The 25434-nt window shown below is 38.0% G+C and overlaps 1 protein-coding gene across 6 annotated transcripts in view; it reads right to left on the reverse strand.

Annotated features, from left to right (window-relative positions):
* Positions 1 to 25434, reverse strand: part of arfgef1 (ADP-ribosylation factor guanine nucleotide-exchange factor 1 (brefeldin A-inhibited)) — a 101889-nt gene that overhangs the window by 65960 nt on the left and 10495 nt on the right. The gene's annotated exons all lie outside the window — the stretch shown is intronic.

Below are 25434 nucleotides of genomic sequence, written 5' to 3' on the forward strand. Positions count from 1 at the left end.
CTATTTTCTGGAGCCCGGGTCGGATTTACGGGCGGGCCTCGGGTCATGTCGGGTTCGGGCAGAGAATCTAAGCTCTAGAGAGCTTGGACTCCGGAGAGCAATCTCCAGCTACAAAAAAACGCCAGCGGGCATCTAAAGTTTGGGATCATTTCACGCAAAAGGGCAACAATGTGGTCCTCTGCCATACGTGCAAAAGGAGCACTTCCAGGAGCACTATGTCAACAGGGTCACACAGTAAGTTACCGTTTACATCAGGGTCTCCGCGGGTGTCCTTAAAAAGACTTAAGGCTGTCTACCAAAGGTTTTAAACCTGCCACAGGCAGAAATTATACATTTTTGGTTTATATTTGTGCATGGCATTTCGCAGTTTCCAGAAACAGTAGCATTATTCATAAGTTCAGGTGTTTAGCTAAGCTAGCTGCCTTAAGTTATTTTAGCTAGCGCCGTCGGCGCTGCGGTGTCACACCGTTTTCTGTCACCGCCGGAATTTTGTGACCAGTGCTCACGGTTATGAGCGTTCATTGGCAAAACGGAAGCTTTCTATACCTACACCTTACCCTCAGCCCTAAACTGAACCGTTTTGGCCAGTCGGGGTAAACATTAGAAACGAACACGTTTCGAATCGGCCAGTGCACCGGTCTGCTGAGAACTACTTGCCAGTGGTCACAAAATCTAGCGGTCACAGAAAACAGTGCAACACACGGTTGTGGTGTATGGGAGCTTATCCATTTTTAGCGTTATAGATCTAAACAACGTGCTGTACATGTAAGGGATTATAAGTGTGGGGTTTGGTTTAGTAGGCTTGTGTTGTTGTTGTTGTTGTTGTTATTATATATAAATATAGTAATTTATCGTTTGCTTTAAAACGTAAAATAATTATTTAAATATGTTTCTCAATGAATAGATTAGTCGACTAATCGAAAAAAATAATCGTTAGAATAATCGTTTAAAAAATAATCGTTAGGGACAGCCCTATATGACATATGACTATCAAGTATCTATACCAAAATTCTTGCTTATGTGAACCAGTCTGTGTACTATGTTCCCGAAAGGAACTATAATTGACCCATTTCAAATGTACACTGTATAATTATGCATATACAACGTTACCATGAGTACTTGAAACTTGAGTACTTAGCCCTACCCCTCTGTTGTGCATGAACACGTTTAGAGGTCGGGTGTCCCAATTGTTGTAGAGATTTTTCAGAGGCACACTCAAAACAGAGAGGTATGAGAATCACTGGTAAGATGGCAGTACAAGTGATCAAAGAAATCCACCCATTTTAATAATTTCCTTGTTAAAGGAAATACGATAACCATTATATTACCATAGTTAAATGTGTAGTTTCAATGTTTGATGGCCATTTTCTTCATAACAAGGGTAAAAAAAAAAAGTTAGTTAGAAACTTAGATTCTGGCTAGCTAGCTCACTTTACTGTTCTGCCTTAAATGATGCAACAGACAGCAGAGTCTGCAGAATTTAAGGTGGAAGAGAAAAATAAAATAAAATAAAAGCTGATAAAAGCTCATTTCACCTTCCCATCACAGAAGAATTGCTACACCACCTGCCCCCTTTCAATGGGAAGGGTTACACTCGAAAACTACGGGAAGGGGTACAAATTAGAAATGGGATTGGGCCAAAGTGAGTGTTAATGAATATCACAGAATGTGACACAGAGAGCCACACTAACATATACACAAGCGTGTATGTATGCTTTACAAGCAGCTCTGTTTACGGACAGCTTTATTATTTTACTGCCGGAAGATGTAACTTCATTTTCACTGGACAGCTGTCCTGGTGGCCAACACTGGAATTTAATTAAGCGATGATTCTGACATCTGCTTCCGCACAGGTCCATCATTAGTCAAACGACCACCTCCCCATAAAAACACAGAGAACCACAATGTGCACTAGCTGTCTGTCTACAGTAGGGCTGCAGCTATCGATTATTTTAGTAATCGAGTACTCTACTGAAAAATCAATTTGATTAATAGAGTAATCTGTAAAACAAAATAAAAGCTTTCATAAAATGAGAAATTTTACTTAATAATGAATGACCAATTGGTTTTTTTTTTTTTTATTTACAGCATACATTTCCACATTGCAAACACAAATAGAAATAAATAAAACACAAAATAGACATAAATACCATAAGTAATAATTTAATAATTAATAATTTAACTAATTAAGTTAAGTTTAAGGATTTCTTGTAAGTAACAAATATAGGGCATTAATCAATAATAAAGGCATAAACATTGGCTTTATGTTGTGCATCTTAGCTAAATGACATACAGTAAGTTCATGGCCAGCTAACTTTAACATGTATTTATTGTTTATATTCTAAACTCCACGGCGCTGTGTTTACTGACTACAAAAAGCCTGTATTAAGTCTAGAACTTGTCTATGTTTTAATAAACTAACCACACACACACACATTATACTGTATTAATAATAATCAGCACTCCACAGCACTGTCGTTATGTTAAGGTACATTAATGTTAATCTCATTTATTTGTTTTAAGTTAAATTAACCTGCTCTTCGCTCTAAAAAACCTCCGCCCCTCCACTTCCTGCTTCCTGTGTGTGGGTGACGTAGCGCTAAGCGCTTTTTCACATTAAAAGTTCCGTGCTCTGCGTGTTAAAATTAATTAAATGATTACTTGAGGCACAGAAAATGAATCGATCCATTTTTTAAACCGGGTAACTCAAATTACTCGAGTAATTGTTTCACCGCTAGTCTATAGTGCTCAACAACACCACAGAATTACATCACTGACCATCTGACCTAAGTAGGACGCCTCCAACATAGGTCGCCCTGCATGATCCCCTGTGGTGTGTGTACAGTGTGTATCCTGTGTGTACAGTACAGTTTGTGTGTGTTTAAATGAGAGAAACACCCTGAACGAAAAAGACAAAACCCAGGCAAATATCTGCAATCCCTGCGAGGAGCTGCAGTCAAATGAAGCACAGTGGCCCTCAGACTGCAGTGGTGAACCTGCACAGCCCCACACACTCCATCAAGCAGTTCTTTGAAGATGACACGAGATACTTCCCACCAACGCACTGCACAATTCAGCTGACATGTAAATAGCATGTTGTCATCTTCATATCAAAAAGTGGTTATTCTTATTTTATTTATTTATTTACACAAAGTAAAAATATCTGCATGCGGCTGTGTTGAACATGGTACAGACCAGCGCAGATACACTATGTCTGTCAAAATATACAAGAAATAAAGAAAGAAAGGTCGAAAATATCAAAAGAGAGCTAGATATTTTTTTCTTCCAGCAGGCAAAAATATGTTTCAATAAATTACAGTTCGTTTTTTAGATAAGGATTCTAAAATTACAAAAAATATCATTGTGTGAACCTTGAAAATAAAGGTTTAAAATATAAGTTTGTGGGTGGAGAAAGAAGCTTCATGAAAAGGCTGATGTGAATGTTTTTGACTGAATCACAAATACCCTCTTACTCCCTATATAGTAAACTATAAGACGTTAATAGAGCTAGCCCTGAGTATTAGATTTCAACATATATAAAATGTACAGTAAATACTGCTCTATTACAAATACATAATGTACTGTTTAGACTTTGAATCCATAATTTTGTGACCTGCACAGAACACTACATAGGGAGCAGTGTCCAATTTGGGATTAGACCTCTCTGTTTTCTTGCTTCTTTGAGAAGTGCTGATGTCTCTCTGTCTCTCTCTCTCTCTGTCTCTCTCTCTCTGTCTCTCTCTCTCTCTCCCTCTCTCTCTCTCTCTTTGGGGTAATATCATTGTATGTAGGGCTAGGATGCCCATTCAAGCATTTCTGTCTCTGTGCAGAAGGAAAGAGAAGCTTATATCAGTTAGATCTCTGTGTATATTATGATAATGATGATCCCAATGACTCAGCATGTTAACAAGCTAATCTGTTAGCTAATACAACCATAGCTGTGGATAGTTTTTTCCTCCAAATATGTTTAACTGTCCAATGAGCCTTCACCGTCCCAGCAATGGTAGCTTTATGCAGTATATACTGTCTCAGCATGAGAGTGGAAACTGGAAATACTGAATTTAAGTGGCAAATTGAGCAGATAATTAGGTGTAATATTTTTTTACCATCCCCTAAACCTAGCCAATTGTTATTAAGGCTATATTTATGCAAACTTTTTACAATTTACAGAAATCTATTTGTGCACGTGCGCACATGCTGAAAGTGTATTGTTCAGCCCTAATTAGAATAAATATCATTTAAAGCAACAAGTACCCTAATCTGAATTCAGATTTAAAATTGAATTTTATTGAAAGGATAGCCTTTGATAGTTGCTATATGGATATGAACTGCAGGAGACCACCCACCTCCCCTCATCCCCCTCCTGTTGGTCTGCATGCCAACACAAGGCTTCAATTCTGCAGCTCTGGCTGCTCTCCAACACCAACATTAAGAGACAGAACATTAGAGTAAAGTCACTGGCAGACTGACAGAATGGGTGGTAGTGCTAAAATTCAACATTGCAAAATTTTTAAATTATATTTCAGCAATTACATTTGCTTAAAGGGGAGATTTAAAAGTTTCTTACCAAATAATTAGCATAATTTAATAACAGTGATGTAAAAATTAAAAGTTATTCAGAGCTTGATATTTCTGATGATGGCGGCAACTAGGGGTTGACCGCAACACAAAAGAACATACAGGTTCCTTTTGAATTTTATTATACTCTAAATGTCCAAATGTTCTTGAAGTTGCACCCACTGCTGATACCCACAGCTTGTTTAGTTTCTATAGAGAAGAATTTCCAACAGAATAGGACCCTCTGATGAGGATAAATATGATGACTCTATTGGTAGCATAATGCCTAATTTAAGGCGTGGCCTAGAGGATGAGCTGTGCAATATGACCTTAAATCAATGCAACAATTAATACCTAAATAACTGGTCATTTATTATTTTAATCCATGACTGACAGATTTTTTTTTGGCACAAGCTGCTGGAGTTGTTCAGTTCAGTTGTTCAGTGTTTGAGGTCTCCTCTATGTAACTTCCACATTCCAAGGATTTACAGGGCAGAGTCATGTGACTACACACACACACACACAGTAGTATGTTTTTATGGGGGCAGCACATGAACACACAGAAGGGGAGAAACTATAAACTGAATAAATGTTAAAAAAAAAGACTTTAATACACTGATATCGGTTAGAGGTTCTGAATATCAGTTTCTATTGATTTTTTATTGATCAATTTATTGTCCAGGTCTAGCAAAAGGTACTAACAGGCTTGTTGGGAAAAACAAATCAACAGACAACAGATAAATTGCAGCCCTAGATAAGATGGGTTAGTAATGACCCAACATCCTGACTTTTAATCATGCTCTTGCTATCGAATCCTCACAGCAATGCTCTAAAACCTAGCAGATACAGTTACTTCAACAATGTAGGCAGCAGGATAAACACTTTTAATATCCTTGATTTCAGAAGAAACAACTAATAAATGTACCCTAATATTTAGGGCTGCAACTAATTATTTTGGGAGTCAACCAGTCTGATTATTTTTAATCGATTAGTCAGTGATTATTTCTGCCATGTCCACTATCTCTTAAAACTCAGAAACAGCTGAACATAAGCTTTAAAAGCCATTTAAATGTCAAGATGATGTTTAAACCTTGACAGTACTGATAGTAGGGAAATGTGTAATCAGCAGACAGCTCTTGTCATCATCACATGTCAAAAGTCTGTGGACATTTGGCTTTAAATTGAGCATGTCCTTCTCTTTGTTGACTTGTAAAAACGACAGCATTTAAGGGGTCAAAACAAGAATAGAACCTACCCTGGAACTAACCAATCAGAGCACTTGATACAAAGGCCCAACCCAATTTCACACCTTGGCCTTACCACTTAACCTTTACCCCTTTCCCTTGTAATTCTGTTCCAAAGGGAGGGTTAAACTCGAAAACAAGGGGTAGTGGAACAAAAGAGGAATAGGATTGGGACAAAAAGGGTTTAATATAGTAAGTATATACTAGATGTAAAAAAATACTAAAGAGATCACTTTGGTCAGGTACTGAAGCGGAATGATCTAAAGCAGTATTTCTCACTCAGTCTAGGTCCAAGAAGCCCACTGCACTGCACATTTTAGTGTTCCTCATTTTTAAATCACTGATTGGCTGTTAATAACCTAATAAGCAATATCAGGCACATTGAGAGCGGAAAAGACACTAAAAAGTGCAGGACGGAGTTTAAGAATTGAGAAACATTTATGGTTTAGAGATATGGCACTCTACTGACACAACTACATGCTATTAGATGGTGTTCGTTCAATCCAAACAATGCACTTCTATTGTTCCAAAGCAATAGAAATTATTGTTTATGGAAACTAAAGTGCTTCTTCTATGGCATTGCTTAAAAAAAGTTAATATTTTACATTCAAAGATTTTTTTCAAATATTGGATCATTTATGATTTATTTGGTTCAAACCCCCAACTGTATTTAGATCCCTCTGTTCTAATCCTATATTAACAGTACAACTTCCCTTCACTTAAATTTTATGTATATGGTGGTGTGTTTTTATGTTGAGAGGTTTTCTAAGATTTGAAACGACCATTAAAGACATTTTCTGTAGTAAATCTTAACATGATCAGGATGCATCATCAGATATTAAGGAAACATACAGAGTTCAAGCATTTGCAGCTTTTTTCAGCAGAGCTTCAGCCAGCATTTTCTTTTTTGAACTGTGCAGTACATCACAGTAATCTGCCCACTGCTATTCCCCCAGTGCTATTTCCACAACCCAGGTTGCCAGGTATAGACAACCATATGTAAACAATGTACTGTGGCAATGGAAACAGGCGAACTGGCTGAACTACTTTTCAGCTGAACAGGTAATCTTTAAGCTTCATGAAGGTTTGTTAACTATAGCAAGTTAATCATCCATAACCACTAGCATAGCAGATATTGCAATATATTGCCTTGCTGACAGTACACCATAATATATGAAACATATTCTCTGTATCAATACTACACTGTACAATGCTTGCTGGTTTGTGTGGGGTGTTTTTCATGTCAATGCCAATTATGTGATATTCTGAGCTTGCCCACATGCAGCACATACATAATGTGTCCAAATGTATCCAGACACCACTCCTAAAAAGCAAAATCATCTGATTTAAGCTGCACCCATTCAATTACACAAACACAGCTTATATGTTATCCATAGAAAAGCCCTGTCAGTAAAATGGATTAAGCCACACATGAGCTTAAGGCTGCCCAGCATCAGCCAGAGGGGTATAAAGACTTCGTATCTTGGCTGTGTAAGAGTGGAACCTGTGTTCTTTCACACAATATCTTTGATATAAGTCGGAATGATGCAGAACTAAGCATTGTACACTGGTAACTTAATATCTCAAGTGTCATAATGCAAGAAAACACTCACAACATCTAGTTTAAAGCCTTCTTAGAAGAATGGAGGCTGTTATAGCAGCTAAAGGGGAACAAACTACCACATCACACTGGTCCTAATATTAATGATGAAATGTGTGACATATAAATAAGTGACATATTCTCTTCTCCTCATCCTCAGCCCGCATTGCTATCAGAGCTCTGGGCTTTCGGATTTGTGAGCAACAGAGGGTGGACAGTGAATTTCTCACATGGCTAAATGTGAAATGTCTTCTTTAAGCTCCTCAGAAGCTTCCGAGACGGTGTGGTTCTGCATGTGGTTTTGCTGATCGAATCGGGACAAACGCAGGCGGCTGTCTCTCTTTTTTTTCCTTTTCTGCCCAAAGGAAAAAAAAAAAGACGGAGCACAGACAAATAAACTGATTTCACCTGGATGTACGAATGGCACTTTACAGGGGCGCCGTTTTATCTCCAGAGTTAATTCAATAAGCAGCCCGTGTGGCAGCCCGGAGAGGCACCTGCATTCAGAAGTGTTCTGGGCTGTACATCAATTAGGCAACGAGCAGCCGTGGCGCCAACAGCGGAAAGCTTTGGCAAAAACATACACACTCGTGCACGTCTGCTACGGCTCCATCTTTGGGGACAGATAAACAGCAGGTTGCTGCAAAAATCTGCCGCAAAGCACACCAAGCGAGGAGCAGCAGTGGAAGCGGTAAACTCTTCTAGGAGACACAAAATGAAATATGTAAAACATATACAATATTTCGTAAATTTTATTCTGGGGTGAATGAAGTGGACAAAAAACAAGTGATGTCTGATATCCTGATATTGATGTGAAATGAGATAAATTACTTAAAGCTCCTCAAAGGTTTTCCAGCACTTCGCTTGGTTGCAATAAATTTTTCGGGTATAAGAAAAGTACGGTGAAATGTTCACAGTGGACCTGTATCCCATTCTGCATGTGTGCAATGCAATTTGGGTTTGCTGTTATTCACAATTACCATCATTGCAGCTCTCAAAATTGTACTATAACAATAACTTTAGAAATATGATGAATCAGACAGCCCTACAAAATAAACATTAAGCCTCAGAAAACAAAAGGAGGCCGCACAATTAAATCTAATATCACATATTTTAAAGGGTTCAGTGCATCCACGTTTACCTTTATTACAGCTTCCATTCTTTTCAGAAGAATCATCCAAGATCTCCAAAACATATACAATGATGCTGAGGTCTGGATTCTGTGGAGTTCAATCCATTGCTGCTCTCAGAACAGCAGCAGCTTCAGCCATTTGATTTGTCTGTGTCTTTTCTCTGCACTAAAGGCCTTAGTTTTTGTCGTTTATAGCATTTTATCAATTTACAATACTTTTACTTTAGTACTTTTACACTGTTACTTGAGTAAAAAGCTTAAGTTGATACTTGAGTTGAAGTATTGTTAAACACTAGTATCTGTACTGTAAACAATGGTTTCTCATCAAATTGCTCTGATCAGAAAACAGAGCAGGACACTATGACTATTTTATTACATTGTAATAAATTGTGTTACTGCGATGCACAATATATATTTTTGAGTAGGGCTGGGGCGACGCGTCGACATAATCGACGTCATCGATTACGAAAATACATCGATTTGCATAACGCGCGTCGGCGCGTCGTAAACATGGCGGTGCCTGTGGAGAGCATGGACTCCGGAGAGCGATCTCCAGCTACAAAAAAACGCCAGCGGGCATCTAAAGTTTGGGAGCATTTCACGCAAAAGGGCAACAATGTGGTCCTCTGCCATATGTGCAAAATGGGGATGGTCTATCACAGTAGCACAACTGCTATGCAGGAGCACTTGAAGTGCAAACATCCAGGAGCACTATGTCAACAGAGTCACACAGTAAGTTACCGTTTACATCAGGGTCTCCGCGGGTGTCCTTAAAAAGACTTAAGGCTGTCTACCAAAGGTTTTAAACCTGCCACAGGCAGAAATTATACAGTTTTGGTTTATATTTGTGCATGGCATTTTGCAGTTTCCAGAAACAGTAGCATTATTCATAAGTTCAGGTGTTTAGCTAAGCTAGCTGCCTTAAGTTATTTTAGCTAGAGCCGTCGGCGCTGCGGTGTTACACCGTTTTCTGTCACCGTCGGAATTTTGTGACCAGTGCTCACGATTATGAGCGTTCATTGGCAAAACAGAAGCTTTCTATACCTACACCTTACCCTCAGCCCTAAACTTAACTGTTTTGGCCAGTCGGGGTAAACATTAGAAACGAACACGTTTCGAATCGGCCAGTGCACCGGTCTGCTGAGAACTACTTGCCAGTGGTCACAAAATCTAGCGGTCACAGAAAACAACACACGGAGGTGGTGTACGGGAGCTTATCCATTTTTAGCGTAATAGATCTAAACAACGTGCTGTACATGTAAGTGATTATAAGTGTGGGGTTTGGTTTAGTAGGCTTGTGTTGTTGTTGTTGTTGTTGTTGTTATTATATATAAATATAGTAATTTATCGTTTGCTTTAAAACGTAAAATAATAGTTATTTAAATATGTTTCTCAATAAATAGATTAGTCGACTAATCGAAAAAAATAATCGTTAGAATAATCGTTTAAAAAATAATCGTTAGGGACAGCCCTATTTTTGAGTACATTGTGGATATAGTCACTGCTTTAAAATCCCAGGAAAACTGCGCAATTCACTACAAAGAGTATAAATAATCATGTTCCATGAAATGAAGTGCAGCAAAATTAGAATATAGATGCTTTCAGTGACAGTTGAACTTGATTTTCTCCTCTCACTAAAACTACAACCAGTTTGAACCAGTAACAATTTAAAAAAAATGTTCCATCCAATCTCTTCGGAAATACCTTCTCACATATGAAGAACATCCACTTAATGGCAGTTCTCTTTGGAAATAAAATAATTAAAAAAAGATAGGATAAACAGTCTCTGACTTTTAAACAGCGCTGATCCGAGATGATCAATTCTAACAATTCAAAGCTGATGAACTTGGATTACCATTTTCAGATCAATGCGTTTTTTTAACACTCACACACACACAAAGCCACGGCTCAGCAAGAGCAGCCTAGCTTTCCGCCTCTGAAACAAATCAAATACCAGCAACTCAATCAGAGCATGAGTGATAAGGATCTGGTAGGAAACACAAAGCTGGGGTTTAGTCTTCTGTGCTGCCTTCCAGCCACATCTACCCTCTTCTCTCTCTCTCTCCCTCCCTCTTGCTTATTCTCTCTCTTTGTATGGAGTCATTCTGCAGTAAGGCTAGAAGCCAGGGCTTGAGCTTTACCCAATACTGCTTTCATCAGGCTGCCATGCCTGCACTCCTCCTCAGACCACTGAATACTCCATAATCCCCCCCAATCCATCTCAGTCTCCTCCACAGATGAGCACATGCAGAGCAAAAGGCCAGGCTCTGGTCATTCACCTGCAGAGCTGGCGGATGCAGAAAAGGTTAAAACCAAGGTCATCGTTAATTTAATAATAATAGTCCTGACTTGATGACATTGGTTTAAAAATAGGCAAAACCAATAAAACAAATAAATTCAGTTCAACCGCTTCAACAGTAGTACTTACTACCATACTCCTCTCCTAAGTGAGGTACTCACATCCACTCTGGCTAACAAGCAGCACTGCAAAACATGGCTCTGTTCCAAACCGAGCAAAGGCTGCAGTCTGAGTGAGTGCACTGCATTCTGTGGTGTTCCCTTAGGGGAGGGAAACTTATGCACTGATTTAATTGGACATTCCACAAAGCAGTCCCAAAGCAGGCAGAGTGTTCGTGCTCTCCTGCAAGCACGCTGAGGCACGTGATGAGAGAGGCAGAGGTGCAGGGCTGGTGGCTCTTAAGATTTCAGTTTTCAGTGCTTTGAATCTCTGATCTCTGCCTATGCTTTTGCTTGAACATTTTTATGTCTGAAAAAAGTCTGAAAAGCTCTGATAATTATTTTTTCGATTAGTCTATTAGTCAATGATTATTTGACATGTCTTCTGTCTCTAAAAACGATAGAAACATGAGCTGAACATGAGATTTAAAAGGCAGTTACATTTCTAGATGTTGTTTAAACATGAAAAGTACTGATATTTAGCAAGTTAATATGTAATTTGTTGTGTTTTGGGCACCTCTAAAAACACAGACTAAGTTAAGTGTAACCTGTATGAGTGAGGCATTTAGCAATCTCCAAATGCGTTTCTGTCCCCAGAAATTATGTACTGTTTCAAATTAACAATTGGTCAATAATAAAATTGGTAATTGACAAATTTAAATAATCAACATTGTCAATTAATCAAATATATTGATTAATCACTGCAGCCCTAATATCTCATACACAATACTATAAGAATTGATTCTGATTTCAAAATTACTACAACTGAATCAACACATTTCCACTGATATGCTACAAATTTTTGATGCATGTTCAGTAGTTTACACATGTTCTTCCTGTTTCACCTCTATTGGTGACTAACAGCACAGCACCATCCGAGAAGATTAGCTAACATGCTAAAAGCTAACACCAAAGTACTAACCATGTTTCAGCTAAATGAAGCTCAAACCTCACACGTTTTGAAGATAAAGGTTCAACCGTACATATACAGTCAAGGGTCTGGTCTTAGGAGTGTATTGAGGCACAACTCGCAGACTCTTATGTCAAGGTTTAGAGGCTTTGCCTTTGATTTAAGCAGAGAACACTGCTAAACTACAGTTGACTTGTGTTTTTCCCCCACCCATTTTCAGGATATTCATAAAAACCTGCCTGTGCTTATTTTAATATTTTAATACTGCAGTATAGTTCAGTAATACACCTTTCCGGTGCAGCTTGGACACATCATCAGTGATGAACCCTGGGTCATAGGGTGTTTCGGGTCTTAAATCATCAGACACCCTCACCTGGGCGACCCAACCGAGGGTGATCAATCCCCGGTTTGTGTCCAAGCAGCGCACTACTCCATCCATCTCTCCTCTTGATCCACAATATATACACAGTATAACCATTATACAACCCAACCCTTATTGCAGTGATTTCTCTAATTTTAGCATTTTACAGCATCGGGTGCTTTCTTGGTATCTCTGCTGGGAGATAAAAATGTTAAATGTTTATTACTTTTTCTTTGAGAAGATTCATGTAATAAATAAATATATGGTATTAACTACATGCAGTTATGAAAAAAAAAAGAAAATCTGTGAAAATAAAACATGTTCATTACTTGGTATTTTGCCTTTGGACATGTTTTATTTACTTTGGACATTTTATTTATTTTATCCCTAACCTAAACAATCTGTTCTGACAGAGTTAAAAAAAACTGATTTAAAACATCAATGAAATCTAAACGTATGTTGACCAATGCATTTTTAATTTATTCTATCTGAAGATGGAGATTAACTTGTGATAAAGTGAAAAATATAGAATATTAAAAAATATATAAATTCAGTAAAAAAAAAAAAAAAAAAAGCAAAATCTAGGATGAACTGTAATGACCTGAACGAAATTCTTCGGTTTGGAGATTTGGAGATCTGAATACAAGCCCTGCCAATATATATAGATAGCAGATAGCATTTGGTAGCACTGGCATTAAAAGGCATTGAAAAGGAACTGAGATTTGTGGTGCTTTTTGAGATTCGTGGTGTTTTTTGTCCAGCATTTTATTGGTGGGGGGGGGGGGGGGTTGGGGGGGGGTTGTGGGGAGTCCCAAACCTCTCTCTGTCCACAGTCAGGCCAATCAGATCCACCGTGCCGGCTCTGCTTAGCCAGAAGAGAGTAGTGGAGACGTCTCCCACACTGCTATTACCATTTCAAAGAGTGGGTAATGCAGGCCTCCCCCTCACCACGGCGGCACAGACCTGACACAGACCCAAAACACTGAACTGCAGCTTCAGTTTCCACAGAACTGCCTCATCTGCCAGCAAACTACAGGAAACACAAATTTCAAATTGATTTTATTTTGTAGAATACATTTTAGAAATGTTAGTGTCAGCATATGAAGATCTGTGCATTAAAAAGTCCCATATCTGCACATCCCTTATAACCTCTGCTATATGAATATATATGAATGATTTGATCATTATCTTGCTTAAAGCATCAGAGCTCCAGTGCACGCAATCTGGGCCATCTTTGAGCAAAGCGAGTAAAAGGAAATGCTGAGTCAGTCTCCCACAACCATTCCCCATCATTCTTTAGACATTTTCACATTACGTTTATTTCATTTAGCAGAATTTATCATTAAACAGGTCTGATATTTGGGATTTCCATGCTCTAATAACCCCACATACACCTGTTCCAACTCATAAAGCTAGGTGATAGGTGACTGGCAGCAGGTGTGTTTGAGCAGGATAAACAGTCAACACTGCAGAGCTGAGGGCCTTTAGGACCAGACACCCGGGTAACCAAACAGGGGGAAAAGGGAGTTCAGCTCAGCTGGCAGAGTAACATCAGTTTCATGATATGATGTGCATTATAATACAAGTGTGTTTCTGCATGTAAACCCGTTAGAACATTCAAATAAATCCAAAGGTATAAAACAAATAGTCAGATTTAGGACCATCACAATTATTTATTTTGGCAATATACTAGGGGTGGGAATCGTTTACTATCTCACGATTCGATTCGATTCCGATTTTGGGGGCCACGATTCGATTCAAAATCGATTTTTGATTCAAAACGATTTGAATTATAAAAATTTCTGCTTCTGGCTTATGAATCTTATTGAAAAAAAACCCTCCATAATATACACTGGTCCTGGAGCAGGTAATGTGTTACAAAAACAATAAAATGTGCAGGAATGTGGGTCCTCAGTGACAGAGGAATCACTGGGATATCACAATGACGTTAATGAACAATAAATAAATAATAAATAACACTGCTTTATTACCAGGCTACTAGCGGTGGTGTGTAGGTGACGCTGCTGGGCTGATGTGATGATAGCAGTGGAGCGCTAAAGTTCAGGAGCAGCTGCTGATTAACTAGTTAATTTAAGGTCGTTGTATTTCTTCAGAAAGGGGGCAGGAGGTGGAGAAATTAATTCATATGGTCCATTCCTTAATTCCTCTGTGATGAGGAGCTGAAATTAGCTCTGATTAGCTTATTGTATTTTTCCGTTCCGCCTTAAATGCTGCAGCCCGCTGCCACCTGTAGCGTTATTTAAGGTGGAACTGGAAAGTTAGCTAGTTAGCTAGCTAACAGTTACTGAAACTAACTACTAGCGATCTTTTTTATGCTTGTTATGAAGCATTCTGCCATAAAACATTAAAACTACACGTTAATCTAATGTAATATAGTGCTTGTTCTGCCATCTTACCGGTGATTCTCAAACACCTACGCTCTGTGTGTGTCTGGAAGATCTCCGTTTGAAAGGACAAGCGCTATCCCCAGGGTTGCCAGGTCCAACAAAAATACCCAGCCCAAAATCAGTCTAAAACCCGCCCCTCAGAATCGATTTTGGGACATTTTAAATCGATTCTGAATCGTAGTAAATGAGAATCAAGATTCTTATGTGAATCGATTTTTTGGCACACCTCTACAATATACAGTCCCAGAATTAGTTCCAATTAATTATATAATTTTTAAAACTCTTTTATGCCACACATATACAGCAATGCCTAGATTATAATGCAATCACACTTTTTTTAAAAGGCAGTGAATTTGAGAATATTTGAATTGGAACATAAAAATGTTATAATATGCCTAATAAATAAAACATAAGTAAAACAAAAAAAAGGCATTACATTTGAAAATATTTGAATTGGAACATAAAAATGTTATAATATGCCTAATAAATAAAACATAAGTAAAACAAACAAAAAAAAAAAAACACTGACACTGTTAATGTTAAAGGCCTCAGGTTTAATTTGTTCCACATTATCGATATATGGCGTCAATTATCGATATTTAATCATTATTATAATAAATACATAAATCCTGGTATTTGCTTATTTAGTAGTGTTAAGATATTGTAGAAAATGATCCTGTTGTATACAGAGTACCACAGAATCACGAAGCTTGTAATATCATGTTTATTATGAGCAGCATATTTTGATAATATCGTATCGTAACAACTTATGGGCAATATGGAGGTCAGCAACAATTGCTCGGCCTAGTCAGAATGTGCTGCTGGTTAGTGAAATTACTGATATGTTAATGGTTTATACTTTACGCATCATTAAAAGCTGCAGCCTTCCGCACAAGTCCTTATATTACGTAAAATATCTCAGAATTTTTATAACAATGTGGGTGTGTGGTTGTGGCCACTAGGCAAGACAAAAAACTTTTGGGGGCAGAAATCAGGAAGTAAAGGCACTTTAGATTCGTGCCACAAATGAGCACAAACGAATGTCTTCACACAGAACTTGATGTGAACAGTATAAACCATCCTTTTACACGTGACTTGCATTGCTGTGTGTTCTTAAATAATAGGCCTATGCTTCTTCAGTGTTGCACTGTTCATTAACATCACTCTGAACATATTTTAGTCATTAAAAGCTCAGTTTTAACTCTTTATTTACTAAAATGTCGTTTTTGAAATCAGGCTCAGGCTCATAAAGATGTTTATGAGGCGGACCAGGTCGTGTTTGTACAGACTGCAAACGATTTTTGGGCGTGATCTAAGCCCTATTGTGCATACAGGCACCAAACTGGACAGGATATACAAGTGTGTTACACTCCACAGAATTCCTTAAACCTCAGGGAAAGCAACACAATGACATAAGGTAAAATCATGACATGTCTGATGAAAATACACTGTATTAGGTGGGGCAGGAACTGAACATGTTGAAATCATTGCCTACAAATTTCAGGGCCTTTCCAGCAACCTCAAGGTTTATTCCCACAAGGCCATGCAGCTGTTCTGGTCAGAGAGAGGGGTTACTCTGTGTTAAATCATAATTTGTTGCAGTAAACATGTTTTGAGCTAATATAGTATGGTATATATATATATGGAAAAATAATTATATAATATCTTAAAATTTTATGTTTGATGCAACACGTTTTTTTGAAACTGTTTTAAACTTATAATTTGTTTCATTACGTGTTTCAAGTGGGGTTGTTTTTGTTTTGTTATTAATAAGTTTAGCTGATCCCGATGGATCTGGACATGCTTTATATTACATGACATATTAGACTAGTGAAAAATGACCATAATCATACACTTGTTTGAGCATGAATGGGGTGGGTTAGCTCAGTTATCTTTAACAGACTTGTCCATATTCTTTCTCACACTATAATCCAGAATAAACTAAATCTGGCAAAAGTCAGGTTTCAAGTGTTTTTCTACAAAGTGAAAGATTTACACATAACATTAGAGAGCAGTCAGTTGTCAATTTAACTGTCTAGACATCAATCAGTCTTTTTTTATCATACTATTAGAACTCAACTAAATATGTTCAACCACTGACCACTGGTTCCTGTTGAGTCAGTTCTGAGCAGTACACGGAAGTGCAGGAAAATGTGGAAACTGATAGTGACACACAGATGCATCAGACAGAGATTAGGTGTAAAAGCGCTGAAATCTTCCTTTAAGGATGTCTGGACCTGTTGAGCCAGACAGAAACCTGCAGGTATTTCAACACTCCTCCAATCTTCCCCTTACAGAGGGATATATCTCCTTCACTCCAAGGCTTATTCACCACAACAGCACTAACTGCAAAACCACCTGCCCCCAAACTGCAGAACTGCACAAGAAAAAACATATGAGTAACAAACCATTGTGTTAGTGCTTCATCAAACCACAAGAGACAGTAATCTGTCTAATACAGGTTCTAATAATGTGGCCAGTACCATATTTTTCACATTATAAGAAAATGCAATAAAATCCAACATATAGTTCGGTGCACCTAATGTATGAAAATAGACCAAAAAATAGACATTTATTGATATTGCGCCTTATAATCCAGTGCGCATTATAGAGCTAAAAATATGGTGAGTATTTAAAGTATCATTCAACAAGCATTGCTAATGCTGGAACTGAATACTGTGGTTAAACATGGCCTAAAGTATAAGGTGGTGTTTCAAATAAAGGGGCCAGTAAGTGGAAGTAGAAGGTAGGTGTTTCTAAGTGTTCAGAATGTGCAAGTATGAGAAGAATGAAATTCATCGTCAGGATGCACCCTGTCTGCCAATCCATTGCAGGACAGACAGACAGACACTCCCACACCTAGGGACAATTACAAACACCTCCAATTCACCTGAACAGCTGTGGGAGGAAACCAGAGCACCCAAAGGAAACCCACGCAGATACGAGGAGAACCTGCAAACTCCATACAGGCCCCAGTCACCCAAGCTGTGGAACTGAACCCAGGTCTTCTTGCTGTGAAGCGACAGCACTAGCCACCGAACTGAAACGCACAACCTGGTCGTCCCCAGGCTTCATGGTCCAGGGGTGCTTTGCAGTTTTGCCCACCACAGCAAAACATTTCAACAAGTCACCTGCAGATAGTGTTGACTTGTTGTCTCTCATTAACTTGTGGTGAAATGATGATTAATTAATCACCTGCTGGAGTTGGAATGAAATACGGTCACCCAGCGATGATGCATTATTTATCACGACCTGCCACCAACAAAGTATCTCCCAGTGTGAACACTGGCAGGACGGAATATTCTCCATACTTATACAGACTCTCTCAGAAAAAAGTGCACATATTAAACGTTATTTAATAAATTCATTTAGGATCAATGACAGAAAGAGAAAGGTGGTAAGAGAATGAAAGAAGAACGAACTGGCAGAAGGAAAAGACCAACAGAAATGAAAAAGGTGTCAAACAAAGAACAGAAAATGTGGAAAGAGAAATACAAAGAAAGAAAAACCCAAAAAAGAGTTACATATGTAACAACCAAAATTATTTTTACATTCAGTTGAATACATAAAAAAACTGAACAATTATGATGTTAAAATTGTCAGTGTTCAATCAATGAATTTTTAAAATGGTAGTTTTAAAACATAAAACACATTTAGCCTATATAATTTGAGCATAGAAAATTGTGAAAAGTGATAACATTAATGAACATAAAGGTAAAATATATAATAGATGGTTTTGTTTTGGGCAAAAATGTTTTCCAAAAGAAAGTGCAGGTAAGAAGGAAACAATAGCTTTGTTCCAAAGCCTAGGCAGCTAGGCTGCTAGGCTGATTTCTGCACAATCACTGAATTCACTGAAGGCTGTTCCAAAATAAAAAAGACCCTTCATATACAACTGAGAAATGCAAGCAGACATTCAGAGCAAATTGGGGGATGCTACTAATGTATCCCTTACTGTCATTTGTTACTCACAATTCTCGGCTCATTAGAAAGAAAATAGAAATGGAAAATTGAGCCTCCAGAGCTCCGAGTTTGTTTTATCCATTCATTTATTGTCAACCGATTAATCCATTTCAGTAAATCCTGGCAAGAAACACCCCCTCTCACGGCAGACAGACACACTTACATCTACAGACAATTTCGAATACTTCAAACTCACCTGAACCAATTTACCTGTCTTTGGACTGTGGGAGGAAACCAGAGCACCCAGTGCAAACTCCACACAGAAAGACCCCTGATGAACCAAGGCCTTTTTGCTGTGATGTGACAACACTAGTTACTATGAGTTGGTTTTAATATGTTTTAAAAAATGATTTCTGTAAAGAAAGAGAACCCACACAACTTGTACCCTGCAGTCTCATCACAAAGACTCATTAGGCTGTTTTATATGTGTGACTAAAAAGGCTACTGTAAAGGAGTATTTATTCATAAGAAAGTCCTACAGAGGACCCGCCCAATATCAGCAACACTAGGCTTCGAAATGCAGCTAGTGAGAGAGGGGAGGGCTAAAGCATGAGGAAGAGTGAGATAGAGACTACACAAGCGCAGGAGGAAGACAGAGAGAGAGAGAGAGAGAGAGAGAGAGAGAGCGAGAGAGAGCGAGAGAAAGGGAATTAGCACAAGAGACAAGAGAGAGAGTGCATAAGACCAAGAGAGAGAGAGATTGCGAGAGACTGTAAGAGAGACCAAGAGAGCAAGTGCCAAGGAGAGCAAGCTCTCCTGTAATCTAAACCATTATAAGAAGAACCTGTGCTCATGGCAGCCCCTCAGTGTCAACAATAAACCCACCACCATCAAATTCAATTAATTTCACACACATTCACTGTGTGGTAGCGACAATTCACACTATACACACGTCCGCCCATGCTTTCCTTCACACACACATACACCCAAACCCCCCTACCCCCCCCCCCCACCCCCCCCCAGCCTCTCCACTGACTGTGCTGATGTGCGTCCCACTGTAATATACTTTACAAAAGCCTACCACGGCTGTTTAAAGGCCTGTTTATAGGCTGTTCTTACACAGTGGAATTCTCCTCTGTCTGAAACATCTCTCAGAAAAGCAGCAGAAACAGCCTGGAGGAGCCCAGAGATTGGAAGAGAGTGCACTTGAAGCCAGGAGACAGACAGGAACATCAGAAAATAATAGCAGCCCATTCGAAACACAGTTTGGCAGCTTCAGAAGATCAAACCCAGTGTCTCTTAAAGACATGCCTTACTATGCTTGATAAGATACAGCAAAAAACAGAACCCGATGACATAATATACACTGCTATGATATTCTGTTATTAAGTTGGCATACAGTAAACACCAGATGCCACTACACCCATGTCAAAGATGTATGGATACTTACTGCATCAATTAATGTACAAATGAGGTGGAGATTAATCACAGCCAGAACAAGGTGGTGATTAGGGCCTACAGCAGAGAGGGAGAAGTTTCAAAACCAGCAAGCTGGTGATTTGACCAGTCTGGGGAGGTCTCAGTGAGTAGGACCAAACAAACTCACGGGGAGGTCTCAGAACAAAGCGTAGAAAGGACCAATCACAGTCAAAAGCAGGTCTCAGAACAAGCAAGGCCATGATTAGGACCAATCACAATCAGAGAAGGTCTCCAAGCAAATGGGTGGGTGATCTAACCAATCACAGTCTGGGGAGGACTTAGAACAAACAAGGTGGTGATCTAGTGACTAGTTAACTAGAGTCAAGAAGATCTCAATAATGAGGTCCAATCAGCATAAAGGAGGAGGTTAAAAGAACCCATTCAATGATGATAAGTGCTGACTAAGCCTGAAACAATAAAATATTTAAGACAATTTCACTATTATACTCTATTAAAATAATGATAATATAATAAAATAATACACTTAAAGATTAAATAATATTCGGAATATCTGTCCTAAACTGTCATAAATAAACAAAAACTAAGTAAAATCAAAATACTATACATAAAGACAAAATACGGTCTCTCTAACATTAACTGCCTCTACTTGGTATTAAAAAAAAAAACTTAATAGGCAATATTGAGGACATAAGATAAAAACACTAAGATCATGTCTATATACAATAAGTCAAAAAAATAATCATCACACCAGGACTTGTGCTGACATCACAACAAATGAATGTAATAAATGGAAACAGGGTATATTCTTAAAACAGGGCCTTTTGTCAGAGGTTCCTTTAGTCAAAGGAAAATAGCAATATATAAAAAAAACCCTCTATTTAATATGTTAAGTAAATGCACGGCAAGAAGGAAAGCCATTTATTAAAAACTTTGAACTTTTGACAGGTTGTGCAAGTTGAGCTATTTGCCAGGAGAGTGAGATTTGTCTCCCCCCTGTCTTCATAGTTGAGGAACTTTCTTGTGATGAATAAGGAATAGTAATACCTGCGGTGACAGAATGAAAGAGGAATTAGGCAATCAGCCTGACCGCTAAATAATAAATGAGAACAGGCCTCCTGGTTATTCTCAGCTTCTGGTTTCTAAAGTTTGCTGGATTTAAATAACAAAAACTCTGAATATAAAACAGCGGGTATTGTTTGTGTTTTAGTAGCATTTAAAGGTACTCGTCATTCCTTACATCATATATCTGAAAATATCCAGATTTCCCCTTTTTCTTATAAGTGAACTCTGCTAGTCCACATCCAAAGCAAATCCACTCTTATGCATGATATATATGTTTAACCGAATTGAGACAGAGTGCATCGCAAAGTGCATACAGTAGCATACAGACAAGACTGTCTTGTATAAAATCGACTAACCTTTACAATAAGAAATCAGTGAATACAATTCTACTATCCACATGCTCTTATTAACAGTAAAACAAATAGCTTCATTAACTAGCTAAATGTTTTTTTTAGCAATTGTATACATTTTTATTTATTAATTCTTAGAGAGGGAATAAATTTACTTTTCAATTTCCTGGACACCAAACATTAGCTCAACATATAGTTGTGAATACTTTCAAAATCATATTGAGTCACTGTGGCTATAAATCCCTCCAGTCTCTGGCTTACATTTATTGCCCAGTTTTACATTTTTAAATCATGGTAAACTTTAAATCAGACAGTTATAGACATTTCAAATAATATTCACAGAAAAGCAGAAGCCACTACACACAAGGTCACCATGCCCAATGGCAGGCAGCAACCCTCCAGCATTGGGCTGTGGACTTCTCTGGAGTAATAGAGCTCCATACATAATATTTGATAAAAAGATGAACAGGTGATCATCCAATAACAGCAAGTACATGACCACACTAATGTTCTTGCTTGGATGAAGAAAATCAAGCCCTTAGCAGAGAAATGGCCTAGCATTTGCTGTAAAGCCTTCCCAGTACAGTAAAGCAAAAGAGCAGAGGCTGTTAATGCAAAAAAAAGGTGGGATAAGCCTCTTATTAATACCCTTGATTTCAGGAAGAAAAGAAAAAAAAAGATGCCGGTGTTTTCACCAGTTAGCCGGGTGTAATGTTAATTTGGTGGGCGTTCACATGCATTCACAGCATTGACAAAATTCATTATCACAATCCATAACTAGGACAAGTTCGGAGCTTGTTTATGGGAGGGCCTCATTATTGTTTGGCAATTACCAACAAGCTCCTACATTTACTATTGTGATGTCCCATGGGTAGACCACAGACTCTCAAACAGTAATAAACATCAGAGCTGTTCTCACTCTGTTCCTGCATTATACGGTACAAGATGTTTGTTTTAAATGATCATCTCAGAGCAGGCTTTTAGAAGTCTTTCTTTTCCTTTCTCGCTATTACGCAACAGGGAGTAATTCAACGAAATGAGCCAATCACAGTACTCAGCAACGAGAACTTCATGTTGATTGCACTTCTAAGACCAAAAAAGCCTTTAGACTTGGCCAAACACTCCAAAATCTTCAAGAGCAAACAGACCAGTGTGACTAAAAACGTGAAAAAACACCCTTAGGCTGTACCGTAAATGATATTTTTAGCACAGTTACAGAAGTGGTTGTCGTTTCTTAGAAGCCTTTTGGTAGGTACTGCCCACCGCATACAGGAAACACTCCACAAGACCAACTGCTTCTGCAATGTTCTGACCCAGTTGAGTACCCAACACAATTTTGCGCATGTCAATCATTTAGGTTCTAATCCATTCCTATTTTCTGGCTTTCAACACATCACCTTCAAAAAATGACTGTTCACATGCTGCTTAATACACAGACGTGGCAAAAGTCATGGGAAAGGAACTAGTATTGTGTCTCATGACTTTTCTTATGTCCAATGGAAGCTAAAGAATGCTGCACAGACCTGTGGAATATGCATTTTGAGCCTTCTGTATTTGAACATGGATGTGATTTCTACAATAGTTGCTTGTCTGTCACACTCTTAATTCTAGCCAGCAACATTCAACCTCATTCACAAGAGAACATCTTACAAGCCATACAGACGTGGCTTCCCTGAGGCAACACAATTTATGATCAATTGCCTACTGATATCTAATGAATTAGCAGTCAGTGTACATATCCCGAGCCTATATAGGAGCCATTGAAACCAGATAATCATTATTAATCACTTAAATTTTTGGTGGTCTTTCGCTAAAATCCACTTTTTCTTGTTCTTTGTGAAATACTATAGATCTCTCCAAGTTGTATATGCTGCTGCACATGAAACCTCTATTGTCTGCAGTAATTAGTAAAAGAAAATGTTCAGAAAAACAAGTCGATCAGTAAAGGCACTGTGTGTTTGTCAACCTGTTTCTGCAAATAACACATCAGTGTTCTAAGCTCAGTAATGGTTAGACTTTGTCTACAAAACATCACCAGCGAAGTACAACTGAGATAGGTAGGAGTATTTTTAAAACAGTTCTGTTTACACTTAGCTAGCTAGCTATCTTGTTCAGTGCAGCTCAACCAACAAAACTTTCTGGAGCTGGACTAACCACCTTTGTGTGTAACTATAGGTTTACATAGGATCTCCGGTGGATTTTGCATTTTACAGAGACTCTAAGACCAGGTTAGTGGCTGAACTGCACTTAGCAGGGCATTACACGTTGTAAAGTAACATATGACATTGCAAAGACTGTTATTAGTGTAAAAATGTCTTATTTTAAAGCATTAACTGTTGTCCATCTCACTGCCTCGCAGATACTATCGTTTCTCCCCACCCACTCTTTCATCATTATACCGGATCACCAGAGCACTTTTTTCCCCACAAAAAACAGCTTACATGGCATTCATTCAAACAATGGAATGAGACCTTTAATGTTATAGATAATAAGTGTACAAACTAAAGTCAAAGTTTTCTATCAATATCAGAACTATTGTACAGTGGCAATATTATTATACATAATGCAATCAATAGTAAAAAAAAATCAATTATTTACTCTTTTCAGCTACAAAATCTATCCAGTAAGATGTCAAGGTTGGATTTACTGAGTCACATTTTCTTTGCACAACTGCCTTTTCACTTTCATATGTACCAAAACAGTCCCAGACCTGCTGGTGGAACTGCTGAGACCTTACATATATACACACATACAATAATACTGGAATATCAGACAGATAAGCCATAAAAGAGTTGCTTTAATAAGCTTCCAGATGGGCACAAACACTTGGGACCTTTTGAAACTCCTGGTAAAAAGAGATCTGCGTCACACAGGCAAAACTAATTTATTTTCGCAGCCAAAGCATTTAAGCCATTTAATTCATCTATTAAACTATGATTCATACTGAATAAACCCAAATTACAGTCTATCCAGCTAACGGAGTCACAGAAACACACATTATATCAGTAAATCATGTATAAGCTGCCTAATACAAAAATACACAAAGAAATACACATATATACTGTATTAATCCATTTTGTGTTTTGAGCTAACATATCAAACATTAAGTTGTCTAATACATTAAAGCAGTCAAAGAAACACAAGATAACATTTAGATTATCATTAATATTTTCAGTATATATTTAATTTCCACACAATAATATCATAATAAAAAAATAATTAAGCAGCAGGCCTGAGGAAGCTTTGGAAAAGCCACCTCCTGTGACCCTGCTCTCCGTTACACGAGTCAAAAGCAGCAATTAAATCGCAGGCAGGCTACAGTAGATTCCAGAAATACAATAGCTCCCCTTGTTTCCACCAGCATACATTGTTATGCATTGAGTTCAAAAAGATAACAGAGAAGGACACAAACCCGACTGTACCCATCACACGGCTGACCGGACAGTAGCCCTTTAGGAAGGACTCAAAGCATGGCTGTCAAAATTAAACTTTATGGGAAAATGTACCCACTACATTAATATCAGCTTACCATTTTAAATTAGTAATTTTTATTTTTTAATAAGATTGTATAAACAAATATTTGAACTCCCTAGATTTATGATTTTCTTAGTGAAAAAATGAACAGACCCAAAATAAAACCATTTTGTCTAAATACAACAAGCTATTTTTTTTTTAATGTTAGGTACATATTCATTTAAGACACTAAAGGAAATAAACTCTAGTTTGGCTATAGGTGAGCTAATATTTTTTGTTGTACTGGTGTAAATATAATGTGCGACTATTTGACTCATCTTTTGAATGGATTCATCTGGATACAGATATGTTTAGGTTTTTAGGTTGAAAATTTCATCTGGTTTAAATAACAGACCTGCACTGGATGGATAGAAGGACGGATGGACAGAAGGACGAATGGACAGAAGGATGGACGGTAGGACGGATGTATATTTTATTGATCCCAGAGGAAAATTCTGGACATCCAGCAGAAGGTATATGTAGTACACAGACTTAGA

Source organism: Astyanax mexicanus, chromosome 1, assembly GCF_023375975.1.
Source record: "Astyanax mexicanus isolate ESR-SI-001 chromosome 1, AstMex3_surface, whole genome shotgun sequence".
Lineage (NCBI taxonomy): Eukaryota > Metazoa > Chordata > Actinopteri > Characiformes > Acestrorhamphidae > Astyanax > Astyanax mexicanus.